Genomic DNA, 16,399 nt, shown 5'->3' on the forward strand with positions numbered 1-16,399 from the left:
TTGTTTTAGCAGCCAATTAATTTGGTTGGGTTCTAACTGAAAACTGTTGCCTGCAAAGCAGATGACATAAAATATTTCTTCTTAGTTGAGCTGCTTTGTTATGCTCCACACATATGTGGTCTGGGCATTATACAGAGACATTAGGAGATAGAACATTAAAACAATATTCACTCTTGTTTTTTGCCTTCTTGGTTCCCTTTTCTTTCTTTCTGGTGTTCATGATTGCACCAGACTCAATCTTCTTAGTCTTCAACCCAGGAAGCCTGCAGTTTTTCCTACAGATCACCAGCTGTGCTAACTCTCATACTAAATGCTATGAAAACAGGGAGCTCACAGTGTACATCTGCTTTGTCAGTGCATGGACCCTCTAGCCAAATCTTCCTGCTTTTGTTTACTTCCCTGTGACTTTGATTTATGCCCAGCATTTATAATTATAATTTATGAGAGAGGTTCTTAGTCATTATCAGGCACTTAGTCATTTTTCTTTTCTTCCCCCTCTTAGATATTTATTTGAATTTTTTCTCCTTTGGGCACCTAGCAAAATAATCTTTATTTCTTAAACTTTTCGTGAATTTCATTTCTGAGTTGGATCACCTCTCACTTCTTTTTGTTTGTTTGCATGCTGAAGTTTGAATTTCAGAGTAGGCATTTATTTTATATTTGGAAATCATTTTTTCCTGATGCTTAAATTCTGTTAGAGTACTCAGGGTTTTTGTTGTCTTTATTTCTACAGAATTTTTATCAGCTGAAATAATTTGATCTTCACCTTGTATTTTTTATAACAGTTTTATGTAGGTGTAGATTGGTGTTTAAAATGTCTTACCTCTTCCAGAGCAGAACTACTTGCCAAGTGCAAGATGTTTTAGTTACTGACTACATTGCTTATTTGAAAAGAAGTATGTGTCTATGTGTGTTTTTAATCAATGTTACATTTTTCTCCAGGTGCAAGGGTTTTTGATTTTATGATTTACTTTGGTTTCTGTATGACCCTTAATTTCCTCTCCTTGTTTCATTTTCTTTTCTCTATATCAAGTATCCAAGGGATACATCTGCCTTCTAAGTTGCCACTCTTGCTATCAGACATATTATCTTTTCAAAATTGCTACTTATTTCTAAGCACTTCCATATCCATTTTTTATAATTCATCACTACCCAGGTCTCTTATCCAGCAGCTTTCAGATTTTTCTAAGCATTTTCTTTCTCAAAGAGGATTCCTCTTTTTACTGGGAGTCATATGTTTCTGGTTCTGTATCTTTTGGTTCCCTGCTCCTTTCTCCTATATTTCACATATTCTATTTAATTATCTACTTTGTCTTGGGTCATGATTATGCAAGTTTGGAATATTTAGTTCACACTTACAAGTACTTTAGAATTTATACTAGTCTCTGTGTCTTTCTTATGCTGTAGAAAAGAGATAGAAAGAATTTAGTTTGCTCTTCTTGTTTGTGTGATTTCTTGGATTTTATATATACATATATATTTTGGATGATATATCATACAAAACATACACATATATATATATGTGTGTGTGTGTGTGTGTGTGTGTATATATATATATATATATATATATATATATATATATATATTCAGATGTTAGTAGCTCAATTTATCCTATGGGAAGCCAGAAGTTCCTAGACTTTCCTTTGTTACTAATGTGCACAAAGACAGCATTGCACCTCTAAAAATATATTTATCTAGATATTTTTTTCATTTTACTAAAAGATATGCCACTATTTCTTAATGCCAATATGGTGATATAAGGGCTTTTTACTGCCACCTGTTCAAGAAAAATTGTTAACACTATTCAAATTCAATCAAGTCCTTGCAATGTACTTTCCAAGATGGAAAATTTTTTTGAAGTACTAATTGTAGTGGCTATCATTTCCAGGTAGAAGACAATAATATTTCTAAACACTATGTTTATTATTGTAATCTTTTATAGACCAATTAAAATGCAAAATTTATATAGCAAGACCATTTTTATAATCTCAATCATCATGTTACACTAGAAATCTGTTAAAATTTAATTATGTGGAACTTACATATTGAGAAGGAGATAATCTATTTTTTGTTAGTGCTGGGCCTTTTATGCAGCCATCTGTGTTCAGCAAGTCATAAGACCTGGAAAGGGTCTCTAAGCTCTTTTTAAAAGATTCCATTGCAGAGTCCATGATCTTTTTTAACTGCCTTTACCATCAGCTTGTTCACTTCAGAACATTTACACATTTTTGCTTAACATATGATAATTTATTCAGTATGTCTGCTGAGCCTCTCCTGAAATTTCTCACTAAGAAAACAGTAGAAACCAATTAAGAACCTAGATAACAAGAGACGTTCTTAATTAACTCTGTAGAAATCATTTTAAAGGTTCCCTTAATGCAATGATTGTGACCAACCAGAAATTTATATCGGCTTTGTTTTTTTGGTTTTTTTTTTTTTTTTTTTTTTTTAACAACAGAATGAGTTCAGTTAGTTTGCATGCCTTTTCCTACAGGGCCATGTTTTAACTCTCAATCTTGAAAATCCTTGTTATATTGTCAGTACACAAAAGACAGCAAATAGTAAAGTAATAATCCAAAAATAGATGAAGTATTGGAACACAGCACTGGAGTCTATTTTCTCACTAGATTATAAGGTGAAGAAAGGTTGTTTCATATATTTAGCAAATGCTTATTGATGTTGTAATATAATAATGCAATATCAGGTCTTATGAATACAAAAAAATCTGCTAGGTGCATTTAGATCTAGGACACCTATTGATTATATATGGTGGTTCCTCTTCAGTATAAGCTCTGGGATTATTAAACTCCTTTTGACTATTATTTATTCATTCACTCGGAGAGTGTTTATAGCTTCATGTGGAAATGAGTAGGGGAATTTCTCTTTTGAAAGAGCTGTATATAGCAGGGTGTGGTGGTACACACCTGTAATCCCAACAGCTTGGTAGGCTGAGACAGGAGGAGAGCAAGTTCAAGGCAAGCCTCAGCAACTTAGTGAGGCTTTAAGCAACTTAGCAAGACCCTGTCACAAAATTTAAAAGGGGCTGGAGATGTAGCTCAGTGATTAACCACCTCTGGGTTCAATCCCTGGAGAGAGGGGGGGGGAATAAAGAAGGAAGGAAAAAAGAAAGGAGGAAGGAAGGAAGGAAGGAAGGAAGGAAGGAAGGAAGGAAGGAAGGAAGGAAGGAAGGAAGGGGAAAGAGAGGGAGAAAGAAAAAGGTATTGTGTTGTTTTGTGCATGTTCTGCCATGGACAAGAGGCAGAACCTTACTTTTCTTAAGCCTTCTCTAAAGCAAATTAGAAAAAGACTTAGAGGGTACCACTGGGAGAGTTTGAAAATCTTATAGAATTTGGGAAGCATAGTAACTCTTGCCCAAGAAAATAAAAGATGAGAGACTAGTTAGTATTATTGGCCTAAATGGTTCTGGCCAGTCTATCAACAAACTGAAGATGGGGGAAAAATGCATGTGTTCAAGAAGCAAATGTGGACCTCTTTAAGGAAAATAAAACCTGTTAACTTTTTTGTTGTTGTTGTTCTGGAGATTGAACCCAGGGGTGCTTAACTACTGAGCAACATCCCCAGCCCTCTTTTTATATTGTATTTAGAAAGAGAGTCTCACTAAGTTGCTGAAGCTGGCTTTGAACTTATGATCTTCCTGTTTCAGCTTCCTGAGCTACTGGGATTACACACATATGCCACCACACCCAGCACCCTGATGACTCTGAAAAGGGACCATGTGGGGAGATCTGAGTGCAGTATTGTGATGAAATCCAAAATTTATGAGATAAATGAGGAGATTTTAAGAAGCTAGTTAAAGAAGCATTTTATCATTAAAAGACCTGTATTGGGAGATTCCTAGTAGGGAACCTCAAAAAAGAATCCCAAAGTAAGGAGGAGAGGGATATGGGAGTAGGAAGGATGGTAGAAGGAATCTGACATTATTACCTTATGTACATATGTGACTACATGACTAGTGTGATTCTACAGCATATGCAACCAGAAGAATGACAAATTATACTCCACTTATGTATGATTTGTCAAAGTGAATTCTACTGTCATGTATAACTAATTAGAACAACAACAAAAAAGGTACTAGGGACAACTAGGAGCAATGCCCCAAGACTGAATTTTAAATTTAATGGAGAATCTCAGTGCCTTTGAAATAAATTGTGGGCATCCTACTACCATTTTCTTTGAATTCTGAGTTTTATTTAAAGAGCCAAAGATTGAAAAGGTATTAAAAAAGTGAACTATATTTTGCAGATTTAAAAAAAAAAATCCCAAAGTAAAAAAATCAGTAACATTGCATTCCCCATCTTCAGAAAAACACAATGCCATTTTGTCATTTTTCTGTACTTATGTTTATCTCTCACTGAAACTTGGTAGGAGACAGAAATATTGGCTAGTGAGCAGGGAAGAGAAAGATCAGAAGATAGGGAAACTATTGACTGTGTCCTCCTCCTCAACTCCAGGATTTTTCTTCTGGTCAGGCTCCAGTTCAAAGAAAGCAAAACTTCAAATTAAATTAGAATTTAAGAGTTCTGTTGATTATATTGGACTGAACTGAGTAATGTAACCGCTACATTGAATTAGATCCTTTAATACTTAATAAAGGAAATATTTGCTTATGACCTAAGAAAAGAAGAAAAACTCTGGGATATGTGAGTTCCCATTCAAGGAGTGGTTAAAAGGAAAATCTCAAGGCGGTTTTAAAGAACGATGAAAAAGTAATAAAATTAGTTTCTGCTTCCAACCAATTGATTGACTCCTGGTGCTTCAATAAACCAGTTAAAGAAAATATCAGATGGTATGCTCTGAGAAATTATTGTTATATATCTTTTGTGTGGTTGTGTTTTGATTTGTGAACTAATTTCTATGTAAAGCCTTATACTGAAAGATGGTTATTTTTAAAACTCAGTTTAATGTTCATACATGCTCATTAAATTTTTTGAATTCACAGAAAAGTAGAAATGGAAAACTAATGGTCTGACCTTCATTAATAATTTGGCATATTTCCTTTCAGTAATTTTAGGCATGATTTCTTATTTGTTTCTATTATATTTGTAAGAATTTTTTTGGTACTGGGGATTGAACTCAAGGGCACTTAACCACTGAGCCACATCCCAGCCCTTTTTATTTTTTATTTTGAGACAGGGTCTCACTAAGTTGTTTAGGGCCTTGCTAAATGGCTGCGCCTGGCTTTGAACTCGTGATCCTCCTGCCTCAGCCTCAGCATGCTGGTTTTAAAAGTTTACATCATGCATTTTTTCCACCTTATAATAAAATAAAAGGCACTTTTAGTATTATTTCAATCACTTTGAACCGTTACTTTTTTCCTTTTACTTATTTATTATTGAGTTTATATTTGATATATTAATAAGTACAGATCCTAATTATATAGTTCATTGATGTTATTGGTGTTTTTTTTTTGGGGGGGAGGTCGGTACCAGGGATTGAACTCAGGGGTACTGGACCACGGAGCCACATGCCCAGCCTTAGTTTGTATTTTATTTAGAGGCAGGGTCTCTCGCTGAGTTGCTTAGTGCCTCACTATTGCTGAGGCTGACTTTGAACTCATGATCATCCTGTCTCAGCCTCCAGAGCTGCTGGGATTACAGGCATACGCCACCGTGCCTGGCACCATTGAGTTTTGATAATATTCATTCATATAACCATCAACCAAAAGCATATAAAAAAAACCATCCCAATACTTTGTAAGTTTCCTCGTGCTGCTTTAAAATAATGCTCGCTATCCAGGATCAACCATTGTTCAAATTCCACCCCCCCCCATTATAGATGTTGTTTTACTCTCCTTCAAATTTCATACAAATGGAATCATGTATTTTATGCTCCCATGGGTCTGACTTTTAATGCTCAACATATTTTGAAGATTAATCTATGTTGTGTGTATCAGAAGTTAATTCTTTTTTATTGTTGAATAATATTCTAGCACCTAACTACCTCACAGTTTTGGTTACCCATTCTCTTATCAAAGGATATTTGGGTCTTTCTACATTGGGCCTATTAGGAAGATCATAAGGCTGCCTTGAACAACATTGTAAAAATCTTTTTGGTATTTATGAGTTTTCATTTCTCTCGGTGTAGAATTGCTGAGCCAAAGGTGTTTGATTACTGTTTTCAGAAACTATATTTTATTCCATAGTGTTTGTAGTATTCTTGATACCACTATCAAGTTTGGAGAATTCTACCTGCTCCACATCCTTTTCTATAGTTGTTTTCCTTAGTTTTATTTTTTCCTTAACTTATCATTTTGAAATAATTATAAATTCACAGGAAGTTGCAAAAAGAATACATAGATGCTTTTTTGTTTGACATACATCTGTAGTATGTCAAACTTAGAAATGGACATTGTTTTACTTACTATTTGATATATTAATAAGTACAGATCCTAATTATATAGTAAGTAAACTACAAACTTCATTGAATTTTTACCAGTTTTTACATGCACGAACTTGAATGTGTCTCTGTGTATGAACATGTGTGTGTATAAAGTTCCGTGCAGTTACATTCCATATTCATCCACAATCACAATCAAGATACAGAACTGCTTCATCATCACAAAGAACTCCCTTGTACTATCACTTTTTAGTGGCACCCCTCCACCATTCCTGTGTGCTCTAGTAACCATAACAGTGCTCTTAGTCCCTGAAAATTTTATTGTTTTGACTTTTTCATGTGTTTGGGTTTTTTTTTTTTTTTTCTGCCTTTGTTTGTTTCTTCACAAGCCAGCCTCAAACTCAAGATATTCCAGCCTCAGCCTCATGAATAGCTGAGACTACAGGTAGGGCACTATGGTTGGTTTTGATTTTTATAATTTTGTCATTTTGAATATATTACATTAGTGGAATCATACAATAGGTGACCTTCTGTGATTCACTTTTTTTCACTAAGCATAATGCCCATGTTGTTGGGAATATCAGTAGTTTGTTTCATTTTATTGATGAGAAATTTTCCATGGTATGGATATACTTGAGTTTGTTTAATCATTGAACTGTTGAAGGACCTTTGAGCTCTTCCAGTTTTGTCTATAAAAATTCATATGTGGGTTTCTGCGTGAACGTGAATTTTCATTTCCCTGGAATGAATGAGCAAGACTGCAAATGCTGGTTTGCATGGTGACTACATTTTTAGTTTTATAAGAAACTGACAAACTATTTTCTGAAGTGGCTCTATCATTTTACATATCCACATATCCAAGGTTCCTTTCTTTCATGTGAATATCTGGTTGTAGCACATTTTGTCACAAAACGTAAGTTGCTGAGACTGGTTTTGAACTCCTGATCCTCATGCCTCAGTCTCCCAAGCCACTGGCATATGCCTTTGTAAATAAAATCAGAGTATTGTGTCCACTAGCAATTTATGAATGATCTGTTTCTCTGTATCCTTGACAGCGTTTGGTATTGTTGTTGCTATTATTACTTTAGCTGTTCTAATAGGTGGTGTTTAACTTTTTTCCCCTTGCAAATTTGCATTCTATATATCATATTCAGGTCTTTTCACATCTTTTGCACATTTTCTATTGAATCTTTTTTTATTCTTGAGTTTCAAGATTCTTATATATTCTAGATGCAAATCCTTTGGTGCATGTATGGTTTGCAGATATTTCCTCAGAGTCTGTGCCTTGTCTTTTCATTCTCTTAAGTCTTTTTCAGAGAAGAAAATTTTATTTTTGAATACATTTAATTAATCATTTTTCCTTTTTGTAAGTTATGTTTTTTGTGTCATGTCTACAAACTCAGGACCTAGCCTAAGGTTCTGAAATTTTTCTTCTAAGAATTATTCCAAATGATTTATAGTCTCACATTTTATATTTCAATCCATAATTTAGTTTGAAATAATTTGTGTACAATGTGAGAATTTTAGGTCAAGTTTCACATTTTGCCTATGGGTATTTAATTGCTCAAGCAACATTCTTTGGAAAGACTTTCCTCCACTGAAAAGATTTTGCAACTTTGTCAAAAATCAACTGTTGGTATTTCTATAGACCTATTTCTAGTCTCTTGATTCCATTGCATTGATCTGTGTATATGTCTTTCAGGAAATAATACACTTTCCTGATACTATAGCTAGACAGTAAGTTTTAACATCACATCAAATGATTCATCCCAATTTATTTTTTTACAAAATTATTTTACTATATAAGATTTTTTGCCTTTTGATATAAATTTTAGTTTGTCAATATCTGATGAAAATCCCAATAGAATTTTAATAGGAATTACACTAAACATTCATTTGGGGGAAATTGGCATCTTTACTATGTTGAGTCTTTCAGTCCATGGACACACGATGTATCTTCTGTTAGTTAGATATTCTTCAACTTCTTTCATCAACATTTTATTTATAACACATCATTCCTATGTTTTGTTTTGTTTTGTTTTTGTGGTTCTGGGGATTGAACCCAGGGCCTTGTGCATGTGAAGCAAGCACTCTACCAACTGAGCTATATCCCCAGCCCCCATTCCTATGTTTTTGTTAGATTTATACCAAAATTTTTCATTTCTCTGATAAATTTAAAATGGTATTGAGCTTTTTCATATTGGTTTTTAAGTATTCATTGCTAGAATAGAGATATAAGATGATTATTTTTATCTTTTGATCTTATATCCTGAGACTTTATTGAATTCAATACTTCTAAACATTGTTTTCGTTTGTTTGTATGTTTTGAATTTCCATGGAAATTTTTACATTGAAAAATTGTGTCTGGCCTGGGGTTGTGGGTCAGTGGTAGAGCATTTGCCTAGCATATGTGAGGCACTGGGTTTGATCCTCAGCACCACATAAAAATAAATAAATAAAATAAGGGTATTGTGTCCATATACAACTAAGAATATATTTTGTAAAAAAATTGTGTCATCTATAAACAAAGACAGTTGCATTTCACTTTTTCTAATCTGACTTTTCTTACCTTATTTCCATGGCAAGGATGTAAAAACTATGTTGAATAAGAAGAGTAACAGTGAACATCATTGCCTTTTTCTTTTTATGTGTATGTGTGTGTGCGGGGGTACTGGGGATTGAATCCAGGGGTGCTTTACCACTGAGCTACATCCCGGCCCTTTTTATTTTTTATTTAAGAATAGGGTCTCTCTAAGTTGCTGGGGCTGGCTTTGAACTCCCGATCCTCTTGCCTCCAAGCCACTGGCATATGCTATTGTACCTGGCTTGTTCAGCCTTTTTAATTGGAAATTCTAGAATGTGAGTTGTAGTATTTCATTGCAGTTTAGTTTGCATTTTCTTGCTGAATAATGATAAGAAGAACTTTACAGCATGCTTAATCTTCATTCATATTTTTTGAAAAAGCTTTTTTTCTTATGCTCTTTTATAAAAGCATTAAATAATATATATCAACATAATTTTGGTGTATAGTAAAGGTAGGGTTCCTTTCTTTCATGTGAATATCTGGTTGTAGCACATTTTGTCAGAAAACATTTTCTATCCTCATTGAACTGAATTGGTGACTTAATTAAAAACTAGGTAATAATACATGTATGAATTTATTTCAGACATTCTATTCTGTTCCTTTTGTCTACATACCTATCTTTCTTAACAACCCCTTCATGTAATGACATCCCCCTTGGGTAGCTCAGCCTCTGCTTCACCTCTCACAATTTTGCCCATTTGAATTTTTAGGATCACACATTGGAAACTCCCTTTATAATGTATGTACTTCAGATAGCTATTGAACATAAACAAGCAAGAAGCCTATCCAAAATGCAATAGAAATTTAATCTTCTCACAGCCTACTAACCACTGAGTTCATCTTTAAAACATCCTTATGTGATCATACTAACAGACTTGCATTTATCAGAATGCAAAGCAAATGGCAGTAAATTATTATTTTTGCATGTGGAGAGTTAATCGCTACTGTATCATAATATAAAATTAAGAGAAAATTGTACTTCTGAGATGAATATAGACTTGATCAAACTTCTTGATGTGTTTATGCTCACAAGAATAAGAACTGATCATTTTAAAATATTTAAAAGGCAAATGATGATCTAGTCACAAGAGCAGAAAACTTTTTGTCATTCTTTAAGCTCAGTTCTCCATTATGAAAACTCTTCAACTAATTTTAAAGCTAAAAAAATAAGTTAAAATACATTGGCTGGTAACTGCAATCAACCAGTGAAACAACTTATGGTTATTACATTATGATGGTCAATTTATTCTTGCCACCCTCCTTAGAAACATGTTTTTGGACATTCATCGATCATCATTTAGTACATTAGTATACCAGGTGGTATATGTATTTGAAACAAGGTAATTTTTCAAAAGACTCATTAATATTAGAATTTCCAAAGCTGCCATTTGTTTTATTATGTGTTTTGGCATCCAGCACAATTTTATGTCCTGAAAAACAGATTGTAGCCATTTCATCACTGTCTCTGCCTGATCAATGTCAATATTATTGTATTAGCAACAAATCACTATTAAGAATATGTTCCTTGATAATGGTGATAAATTATGTTGGGAAGTTCCAAAAGATAAGTATTATAGTTGGGCTGGGAAAGATTTTCAAAGTTCATTCTATAGCTTGTGAACTAAACTTCAGTCTCCTTAATCTTCCCCTAAATTTAATTTATGCTTTTTGAGAAGAGAAAAATTTTGTTTACCCTTTAATATATTTCTAATATGTAGGTTTTTGAAAAATATGTTATGGCCCAAGGCAAACAAATTAAAACATTCATTTGTACATTGCACCCCTTAAAATATTACAAATAATTATAATACCTAAAATCTGAGAAGCAATTTGATTTTACAAGGGGATTGCTAGCAATATTAAAATTATCCCCAGTTTGAGAAAGAGCATCAGGGTGACATTTACCTTAAACTTATAATAAAATGGGAGTTGAGAGAGAGTTTGCATGATATACATAAATGCAAAATGTCTAACATTTTAACCTATGTGTTTTGTCTTGCACTCCATTCCTCTTTTCATTTAACCACAGTTTTTCTAGCATATCCTCTGTAAATGCGCTGATTAACCCTCATAACTGTGTCTATGTAGGACTTTAGGCCTTATCATTTGATTGAGTGAATTATACTATCAATGGCATCAAATAAATGGTTTTCTTCTACCAAATTTGATTTTCTTCAGATCTCAGTTTAGACCTGAAAGTCAAATTTTATCCTTCCAAGCTGAATTAGTGGCCCTTCTTCATCATTACATAGCACATTTTATGTTCTCTAACTTAACGCTTATTATTCCCCAGCATTATAATTGTTCTATTATTTGCTGCATGCTCAACTAGATCATGTACAATTAAAGGGCAGGCACCTTTTGTTTCCCTTGTTCATCCCACAGCTCTAGTACCTAACATAAGTCCTGGTACATTGTAGATGTTATATAAAATCTTAATGAAATATTGAATTTTAACTGTTAATAGTGGTACTAGATAGGAATGATTCTAAATGGGTGATATTTTTAACCTCTATTGAGAATATTTCCAGATCTGAATTGATTGGGAATTTGTAATGAACAATCTGTTCTGTTTCTACTTCTACCTTAAGCCAACATTTATTGCTCAGATAAGAGGAATGAAAACCATTGTCCTGCCAGTAGTAAAAATATTCACTCAATATTCAAGCATTACAAATTTAAGCACTAATCATTAGTGATGTCTAAGTCAATGATTTAGTTGTAGGCTGATTATGTTTTCTGATGATTAATGATTTTTAGAAACCTGCCATAATAGAAGGCCTAGTTTCATTTCAATAAAGACCTCTTATTCCATTTTACCCAAAGATAGCTGTCCAGAGGAAGTTGGTTAAGATTCTGTCAGATTTGGAACAAAAATCAATCATCATCATTGAATATACAGCTTAAGGTTCCTGCTCAAATTCTTACAGGCCACCAAAAATGGGAGAGGGGACTATAGATTCTAAATATGGTGTTGCTCTGAAATTTTGACAGGAGATGAGAAAAACATCATGCTCCAAACCTTTTAGTGATTAGGAGCACTATTAAATAAACAAAATTGATCATATACAGAAGTCCTTCACCATAAAAGAATGAATCATAAATTTATTTCGAATGAAGTTTCTCCCACAACTTCATCCTAGGTATTATTACTCCATCTTATCAAAAGGACTAAAGTATATATGTCCATTAAGCTTTGAAAACATACTGTTGTAAAACTTTCATGGTGGAACTGTTTGTAGACAAGAGTGATTCGGAATTAAGATTGGATTGGTGTTGATCCAGCCCTGTCCAAGAGAATAAAGTCTATATTTCAACAGATGTGATTTTTATCTTCATATACTCATAAGAAGCGCTCTTTATAGTGGAATAGGGAGAATACTCTGGGTTTTCCACCACCTGCATTAACTATCCATGTTAGATTTCTTCAACTGATTTACTCATTTAAGAGCCTACTATTGACTTGTGTACTCAATTCTAGATGAAGAGTAAACACTAGGCAACAGAGATTATCAAGAAAGTCTTTCTTGACCATGTCTTTTTAAAAAATGTACCTTTTTAATGTATCAATCCATTTCAAGTAGGTGGTAGGGATGATTGAGGGAAGAAATTTCCAGAGTCCTTGTCTCTACCAGCTAATACACATGTGCACATAACAGTTTAGGTAATAATGCACTTGGATAGTTCTATCTTGAGTGGTTATAATATTTTCCTTTTCCTTTTCACTTTCCAAATAGCCCTTTATCTTAAGAGCACTTGAAAAGAAAATATTTCGTATTGCTTAAAAGCAATACAAAAAACCCCCACATTTTAGCTGGGAATATAGGTCAGTTGTTAGAGTGCTTGCCTTGCATGCATAAGGCCCTGGGTTCAATCCCCAACACCACCACCCCAAAAAAACCCACGTGTTATCAAAAAATGTGTGCTCATTTATACTCCTCATTGCACACCTTGATTTTTCCTTCTAGAAAGAAACTATGCTATCAACTTGGCAAATTCATTTATTTATTAATAATATTTTTTTTACATTTGAATCAAATGGGGTATAATTTCTCATTTTTCTGAGTGTACAGGTTGCAGAGTCACATTGGTCATACAGTCACATATATACATACAGCAATACTAGTGTCTATTTTATTCTGCTGCCCTTCCTATCCCCCCTTCCCCTCCCCTCCCCTCCTATCACTTCTGTCTACCCAATCTTATGTGACACACTTCTTTTTTTTTTCCCTCACATAATACAAACAAACAAATAAATAAATAAATAAATGAAAGAAAAAGATCTTAGAGAAAGCTCCCTCATTCCTTCCACCATGTGGGGGCAAAAAGGAAGCATCTATGAACCAGGAAGTGGGTCATCACCAAACAAAAAGATCTGCCAAGGCCTTGATCTTGGACTTCCCAGCCTTCAGAATTGTGAGAAATAAATTTCTGATATTCATAAAATAGTATTTATTAATATTAATATTTTATTTATTAATAAATTTATTTATTTATTAATAATATATCTGGTTGTATCTTACAAAGATTAAAACATAAATTAATCAAAAAAGCTTAAGAGAAGCTCTTTCCTGCCTCCCTGTACCTTATTGCTGTGAGCACTCTCATGTCTCTTTCTTTGCTAATAACATAGGGATTTTTGATATCAAAATTGAAGACTCTGCCCCAAGTATTTTATTCTCCAAAAGCACATGCATAAAAACTTGAAGCACTTAACACAGTATTTTCAGTAGAAAATTTCCCTCGAATTGCACATTGTCTATTTTGTAGTGTGTGACCTGTGTGAAGTCAGATGGGCACAAACTAGTATGTAGTCAAATTGTAGGGACTCACTTTCTCCAGAATGCACACACATATATATTGATTATATTGCTCAGTATGATACTATCAGACATGCATTCCTATGGATTTTAAACATAAATACAACTGAGTAGAGGAACTCTTAAGCTTCTGTCAGCTGAATCATTCTCTAAGAATCATGTAATGCAGGAATAACATCAGAGTTTTAAATCGGAAGAATTTCAGGAACACAACAATTTAATAAAAATGTCTAAAGAGTGGCAGAAGAGAAGCAATAAAGTCCAATATTCCTCATTTCAATTTTTGTTGGAGCTTAATGCAACCATGTAAATGAGCACGTTTGTTCAGTGTAATATTTAATAAGCACCAACATTTAGGAAAATATTGGAGCAAGAAGAAATCTTAGAGATTCTATAATTCAGATCTTTCACATTATATAGGAAGAATAGCCAGAAACAGTGACTTGAGCCCCAATTCAGTATTTCTCCTCTATACCAAACTGATCTTTTCACTGTGCTATAGAGAAAGTATTGGCAGAAACTTACTAATTAAATTACTTTGTATTGCAAATGATGAAAAATTCACGATTTGGAAAAGAATGACATGAACCAAGAAACCACTGACTAGAAAAAAAGAAAAAAAGAAAGGAAAAAAAGTACTTTATATGACAAGAAAATATTCCTGCCTCTTGGTAACATAAGCTGCATGTTTTAGCATTGACCTGGTCTTCTAAAGTGAAAGTAGTCAGGAGTATGCAAGCAAGATAACTTATTATACAAGTTGAGAGAAATGCCTTACTTTAACACACACTGAGAGCATATTTGCACTACAAATGGTGTCCTATGTCTAAGAAGTCTTTTCAACTGAAAAGGTTTTAATTTGTCAGATTGCTTCCCACGTATCCCCCTAGAAGATGGCACTTTGCAGAGAAATGGGTGATCAACAAGTAAAGTCTGCTAACAAAAAATAAAATTGGAGGGGCTGGGGATATAGCTCAGTTGGTAGAGTGCTTGGTTCGCATGCACAAGGCCCTGGGTTCAATCCCCAGCACCACAATAAATAAATAAATAAATAGATAGACAGATAGATAGATAAATATAGAGGTCACAGTTTAAGAATATACTCCAAGGCCAACACCCTATTGTGGCCATGTAGCCAAAACTTAAGTCATCCTGACTTTCTACAAAGGCTAACTCTAATCATAAAAAAAATAATAAATATAAGCATTATGTCCTGGACAGTATGATTCAGTGAAATTAAACCAATTAGCTATAAACCAATCAGCTTAACCAGCTCTGCTAACCTTTACAAGAATGTAATGTTTAACAGCCAATCAACAAAAAGGTCAAAATACCTCCTCCTTTATGCTTTGTAAACTGTAACTGCTATGCAGGATGTGCATGAAGCTTCTTACCACTTACAGTTTGAGGTCTCCCAGTTCACCAAATTATTCTTTTGTATGCACAACAATCGCAATTTAAAAAAATTTGACAAGTTTGTTGAAGAATTGGAATGATATGAAGGACATGACTCACTGCATTAGGGAATTTGGAGCAGGGAAAAAAGTGATTTGCTCCATATAAACATGTACTGTAGCTTCCATCTATAAAAGTACCAAAGTCTGCTCAAGCTTAGAAGTAAAGAAAGTAAAAGATCTAACACTTTGAGTTCTTAACTAGGTCCAATTCTCCAGGTTTATTATTCTGCAGGGCAAGTAGTTGCACATCATTGAGAGACTAATGGTGCAAAATGGAAAGAAAGTTTAAACTCATTGAAAGTCTATTATATCATTCTCAGCATAACACAGTACCCTGAGGATTTCAAATCTAGCCTTGCTACAAATTATACTCAATTCTAGCTGCACTCTAGACCCCTTTTTAGATTGGAAGCTTCAAGAATTAAACTAACTTGAAGTCAACAATACCTTATACTTTCTTTCTATGTAAGTTTCATCTTCATCCACTATTATCTTTGGTTCTGGAATTTGACTCTAATCCAGGTCTGAACTTTGAATCAGAGTGTTTTGATGGACAAAGGAAGTACTTGCTTCATGCAGGTTTCCTATTTTGAAGTAGTTCAACAGCCTGTTTTTAAGTCTGGAATGTGAAACCAATGTCACCTCTTGCTCCTGTGGTATCCTTTGGCTTTCTGCTGTGGCTCAAACCAAATCTTTCTATTTGTTCATTAAGCATTTCTTGGAAACTATAGGTTGCCTAAAACAAATGATCTGTACATTCCAATATGGCTCTCCTTGTTCTGGAAATCCTGCTGTATCTAACTTGAGAGTGCAGGATTCCCCACACAGGTGAGGACCATTATAAAATGACATTAAGAGAGTAAGAGTTAAAGTGCCCAGGCTGTGGAGCCAGGCTGCCTCCATTCAAATTTTTGTACCATTTCTTGCATTTTGACCATGTGGGACGTATAATCTCACATCTCCATGTTACAGTCTCTTTATTTGAATAACTTAGATAACTAACAATCCTTACTAACTGTGGTTTTCCTGAGGGTTTAACAATACATGTAACATACTAAGAACACAAAACATTACCAATATTATTTATTATTTCTATGATTTTTATTTCATTCAATTCCAAGTCTTTTGTATAAAATGAAAGTATAGGGATTAAAATCATTTTTAGTGAGGGAGGCACACAG

This window comes from Callospermophilus lateralis, chromosome X, assembly GCF_048772815.1.
Source record: "Callospermophilus lateralis isolate mCalLat2 chromosome X, mCalLat2.hap1, whole genome shotgun sequence".
Classification (NCBI taxonomy): domain Eukaryota; kingdom Metazoa; phylum Chordata; class Mammalia; order Rodentia; family Sciuridae; genus Callospermophilus; species Callospermophilus lateralis.